At 38.5% G+C, this 6,158-nt stretch overlaps 1 long non-coding RNA gene across 1 annotated transcript; it reads right to left on the reverse strand.

Moving 5' to 3' along the window:
* Positions 1-1,456: 1,456 nt before the first annotated feature.
* LOC119911270 lies at positions 1,457-4,071 on the reverse strand. The gene is made up of 6 exons (XR_005445834.1): positions 3,917-4,071; positions 3,669-3,770; positions 3,500-3,581; positions 2,958-3,031; positions 2,155-2,214; positions 1,457-1,810 (listed from the first exon to the last, which is right to left on the reverse strand). It is a non-coding gene; the product is annotated as an uncharacterized LOC119911270 (long non-coding RNA).
* Positions 4,072-6,158: the final 2,087 nt, after the last annotated feature.

Genomic DNA, 6,158 nt, shown 5'->3' on the forward strand with positions numbered 1-6,158 from the left:
TGGTCACAATGCTTTCCATTCATGGTCCAGTATGTCAGCATAGAAATAAAAGTGTCCACAGAAATTTGAGAAAAAAATGCAGCATAATCTACATACCTCTCCACTGTGTGTGTGTGTGGCCTTAAGACCTTCCAAGAAAATAACTTTTCATTTTGTCATGAATCAGATCAATCAAAATTGAAATAATTTTAGAATTTATTCTATTCATAGAAAACATGACACTTTGGCATTTTAAATTTATATAATAATAAAAAAAAAATTTCTTCAAGTGAGCTGTCAGCAAACAACATCAAACACTGAACACTACTGACGCAGAAGTATAAGGTCAATGTGGTATCGCAGTGAACAAGTGGTGTACCAATTTGTTAACATGTGGTCAGATAATATGTTCCCATAAACCTTCTTTTATTCAGAGTCTGCCCCTTATTCTTGACATGGGCAGTGGGAAATAAGGGAAATGGCATGCATTTTTTATGGTCTTAATAATTTAGTTTTACTAGAAAGAAACTCCACACTGAGTATCTGCTGTGAATCTCCTGTTATGGGAAGCTACATTAATGTAGCAGTACACCAGTGCAGTGTTGTAGTGTTGTCAGTAAACAAATACATCAAGAATTATTTTTTTCCATTTGGCTTTGATTTAAGCCAAATGTTGAAACACATTTATATGTCTCAGAGCACTGTAAACTCAGCACCATTAAATAAAGAAAATAAGCCCAAAAAGGTACTCAAACCCTTGAACAAAACTTCTAATGAATGAATTATACACACTTAAATACTATTTTAGTGTATTTAGTATTTTCATGGCAACTACATTATGTGTCTGTCAGCATGAAACTGATGTTTGTATATTAACTTACATAAATATTTAAATACACACTAAATGTTTATGAACACAATTTGTAAGTATATGCATGCTAAAATACTATAGATAGCAAAGGCATAGTTACGGAAGCCGTGAGAGCCACGTGAGAAAAAAATAAATACTGGTGATCAAAAAAGTCCAGTCTAAATTGTTTTCTCTCCTGTGTTTGCCAGGTGAAATAAGTACATATATTATGTGTTAGCAAGTTATGTACCTTGTGTTAGGAGTGCATGGAGAAAACCTGGATGAAAATGTATGCTTTTAGTCCTATTTGGAACATGTGGTAGTGGTGCACTCTTGTGGTTGAAATGAGTATTACAACAATAAACACTGAAATGTTTTGTTACCTGCCAAAATGTTTTTTAACCTGTTTTCACAGATTAAAAAACAAAAACAAAAAGTAACTTAGAAAAATTAACATTTTTTTCACCTGTTCTTAAATCAGAAACACAGGAGAGAAAACAATTCAGGTTAGACTTAGAACACTGAGCCACAGTATTTTTTTTATCACATGCCTTCTGGGCTTCCGTACGTAGTTCTTAGACACAGATAAAATATTTTGACCTATTTCGTTTTTTTTATCATATTTCGTTTCTCTTTAACTCTGACCCTCCACACAAAGTATCATGCTACATATGACTTTTTTGTATCAGTTGTTGCAACTAAAAGATACAACATTAAAAAACAATGGCATTATGATGGTGTAAATCAATGAGCTGTGTGGTAGTAAATACAATCATTTGAATTTCAGAAGGTAGCTTAAAGACAATCATAATATTAGCAGCGCTGACTGGAGTTTCAGTGGTGAAAGGTTTGTATTAAAAGACTAAAAATTCAAGTTCAAAGGTCAATGGATGGCGAGTCACCAGTTGCCCCAGAGAGTGCTGCTTCTTCAGGTTTTCTGTGCGCCTCACTCTCTCCTCTGGGGTTTTTCTGTACCAGCTCCTGAGAAGAAACTGCCACTGTCATACAGTGATGACTTTAAAGACATCGGCAAAAGCTAAAATCCATACATTTATGTACCCTGTTGCCTTTAGCGAGAGGTGATTAAATTTATGTTTACAGTTTTATGCATGGCATGTATTGCATGTGATTGCAATGCATTGTTAATGAGGAAAGGAGCAACCCAACAAGCTACTCAACATTTTCTTATTAGTGGAGTAAGGAATGTCAAATAAATTACACATGGCAGTTTATGTGATTTATGAGAGCAAGATGAGGCCCTATGCAATTACAAGATAAAGGGACAAAAGTTAAGCATGGTGAAACAAGTAGAAGTATAAAGTTACCCCTGGCGGTTCAACTGGCCTGGAACAGGAGAATTTTGGCCTTGGCTTGGCTTCAGGACTCTGGGAAAGGAAAGAAATACTGTATGTAGAGAGCTGATTTTCTGGAGACAATAAATGCAGGAAAATTGAGGATAGAGCATGAAACCAGACTGTGTTTGTATAGCGCCTTCTAGTCTTCCGACCACCCAAAGCACTTACACTACATATCACATTCACCCCATTCACACACATTCAAACACTGATGGCAGTGGCTGCCATGCAAGGTGCCAACTCTCACAGGGTTCCCACTCTTTTCTAGAGATCATTTTCCAGGCCTTTTCCAGGACATTTTCAGTGTTGATCTAACTGGTATGACAGACAGGGTTCACGTCATACACATATGTATTTGTCTCTGCAGAAGTGCAACGGTTTAAAACAAGTTAAGAAGAAAATGTTAATCTATAAACCTAATAAAAACTACCACAGCTACCAGCCAGCAGTGACTAACATTTGCCTTCAGATGATAATGCAACTTATTACTTATTACTATAGAGTTTCGGTGCAAAAGATTTTCCAGGACATTTTACTTTTTTCTCTCATTTTCCAAGCGTTTTCCATGGCTGTAAAATTGGTCAACTGTTTTCCAGGATGCAGAAGAAGACGAACTCTGGAGCAATGTGGGGTTCAGTATGTTGCGTAAAGACACACGCAGACTGGAGGAACCGGGGATCGAAACTGCCGATCTTCTGACTAGTGGACGACCTGCTGTACCTCCTGAGCCACAGCCGCCCCCAGTATAAAGCTCAAAATTCAATCAATCTTACCTCTTTTTCCTGTCCAGAGTCCTCTGTGTAGCAGCAGACAGAACCACTCTCTCCTTGGGGCCCTTGGCTTTCTCCTGCAGTTTTGACACAGTCAGTAAAAAACATTTATTTATGATGGAAGTACAGAGAGTCACAGCATCAGACAAAGCATGTTATATGCTTCACTGTAAAGATGGATCGTAAATTTGATTACCATGGTTCTATATAAATAAAGCTCATCATGATTATTTGTGTGCCAATAGTTATAAACAGGTAGACCTAGGGGTGACCAGACGTTTCAAAAAATGGGACAGTCTGGCATGTGTTGTGCAGACAGATGTGAAAGGCACAGCACTGATGAAATGAATAAAAGTAAGAATAAAATTAGCTGATGATGATTTACACACTGTTTGACTTCATGAACAAAAATAATTTACTTTACCAAGCGCGAGCTTAACTGAAAGACAAAAGAGATGTCTGTCCTTCCTTTCAGCTCTTTCCTTTAAAAGAAGAGCAACAAATGTGACCTCCATCTGATGTGATTGCCTGTATTTTCAGGTTACCATGTCTCCCTGTCTTGCTGCAGCAATGCTAATCGATCCCCCAGAGGCATTTCAAAGAAGATGTCATGGATGTCGTAAAGGGCTGCGCGTAACTGAGGGACAAAAGATGCACACATAAACACAAAGGAAGGCGGACCTCTGTCTATAGACAGAAACTACACAGTCATACCTGGGCTCTAACTCTCTCCTGCAGGGAGCGATCTTGTGCTGAGAAGGTGGCTCTCTTCTGTGGAGCTTCAGTCTGGAATGACCGGATGAACTCCTGTGTATCCTAAGCACACATGCAGCAAACATTCATAAACATACAGGTTTTTCCCAGTAACTAACATGATTCATTTATCAAACAACTTTAATCACACTCACATTGGTGTTCTTTCAACATTTTTAGTTTGTGTTTTTGTGTGTCTGTAATCTCACCACGATGGTCTGGCGCAGGTGTTTGACCTTCTCTGTTTTGAGTAGTCTGCGTGTGAGGAAGCCGCGTATGATGGCTAAGTTACTAAACTAAGTGCATGTACTGTTGTTCATATGCCGTAAACTAGGGCTGTACTATGGTTCTGAAACCAAGGCCGAAACTGCGACACAAGACCGTGGACTTTTGGACTTTTGTCCACGGTCTTGTGTCGCAGTTGCTCATATGGCGGATCTGAGAGACAGAACAGCGAACGTGGTGTATATCGTATTGTCTTGACAGTAGGTTATTTCAGGTCATTTGCCACCTTATTTTAGTGTTTATATTCACTACTTGAATCTGCTCCTCTCTCTTCTCACCACATCACACACCTAGCCTGCACATAGACTGTTTTTCAAGTTCAGTCATGATTGAGTGATCATGCAACTTCGACTACTTGTAATAACCCAAGATGGAATAAAATAATAATAATAATAATAATAGGGCTGACCCCTAATAGTCGAAAATTTGATGCTTCGATGGGCGGAGTCTGATTCGACTGTCAATCTCACAGTCTTCGCAGTGGAACAAGGATCATGCCATTTTGGCGATATGGGGTGCTCAACGTCTGATTGTAATATTGATTTGTTTTGTTTTTGGCCTAAAGGAACTGAATCCTGTGCTTGCTGCTATAGGTGACCACACATTAGAATCAAGCCTCAGGACTTTTTAAGGTATTTAAACATTTAAACTGATCTTGTTGAACCTGCTTTGTGGACAGAGAGTAGAGTACACTGGCGAGAGGTGGAGACAATATAAAAGAAAGAGCTCATCTCCCCCTGCAATGTCAGCTGTTCTCCTCCCTTAGAGTGTGTGTATGCAGGTAATGGAGAACAGGTGGGCACACTGGATTGGTCCTGCAGAGCTGATTGGAGTCTCCTGATTGGTCACCTGGATGACAGCAGCCATCTTAAGACCCACTGAGAGGAACTTCTCTGTCTCTCTCTCTGCCATTTCCAACCTGAGCCTGTGTGTCATGTCTGTTAGTCGTGAGTGGAGAACTGTTGTGATTAGATGAGACTTTGTAAGTGAATCTGTGTAGCTTAGCTTTGTAATTCTGATTGTTGTTGACAACGTGTTTTGTTGGCTTTAGCCATTTTTGTTGTTATATACAGATATTTCTTTGTTGTAGCTTCCTTGTGTCAGCTACTAGCAGTGTGTAGGAGTGAGAATCCCTTTTTGTTTGCACCCTTTTTCTCCTGTTTTTGAGATTAGAAGCCTAGTTTAGAGCTTTCTCTGTTCTTTACTTTATGTTTTTGTTTTAGGAAAGTTTTAGGTTTCTTAAATTATTTTGGGCACTGCTCACCTCCTGAAGCTAAATTGTTTTTCCTGCGTTCCGGCATTGTTTGGGAGTGGGAAGCAACACCCTTTATGTTACACCCAGCATACCCTAGACCTTGGGACGTAACATAAATGACGTAACATCGTACACTGAAGAATAGACAAAATGTAAGTACACAAATTGCGATGCATTATGTTCACAACTGAATTTTACTGTCCCATTTTGTATTAAAAGACCAGTCATTACTATATTGTAGATACAGTGAGATGTAGCCTACTCAATCTGTACAGATCTCTAAAGATCCCTTCCGGGATTTTGTTTTACTTTACACATTTATTAATCCACAATGTCAAACTTGAACCCCTTTCTTTCTCTTATGACTAACTTGAAAGGTGAGTTGGAGTAATAGTGGAGAGTAAAAGGAAGATGCAAGCGAATATGCCGTTATCAGTATAAGGCTTATCCGTGAAACAACTAAACTCTTGATTAAATTGTTTTTTAATACATTGAAATGGAAATCAGCATTTTTACGAAATGCCTTTCAATGACCTCGCTACAAACCACATTATTTTAGTGACTAAAACTGCCCTTACCAAGCTTCTCCTTGTTGACACACCTTCTGAAAGTACAAGTTTAGGCTTGTATTTATAGGAAATCCAGTTGTGGCTGCTAGATAGAATAACTGACTTACAAATGTAACATGATTGATTAAAATATTGTTTTTTGATTACCTTCCAGTTGCTGTTTGTCATGGATGATTTCGTTAACAACAAATTAACTGAATGGGATCTTGGGGTGGATAGAAACATTTAAAGGTAAAGTATTGCCATGCTGCTTTGTTGGTCACAGGTCTTATACCATTTTGGAATGGCCTAATGCCTAAACATCTAGGCATCTCCTAATACAGACATCAAATGCTGCATTAT

This window comes from Micropterus salmoides, unplaced genomic scaffold (assembly GCF_014851395.1).
Source record: "Micropterus salmoides isolate LMB-PRFRI ecotype aquatic unplaced genomic scaffold, ASM1485139v1 Ms_hic_scaffold_1999, whole genome shotgun sequence".
Lineage (NCBI taxonomy): Eukaryota > Metazoa > Chordata > Actinopteri > Centrarchiformes > Centrarchidae > Micropterus > Micropterus salmoides.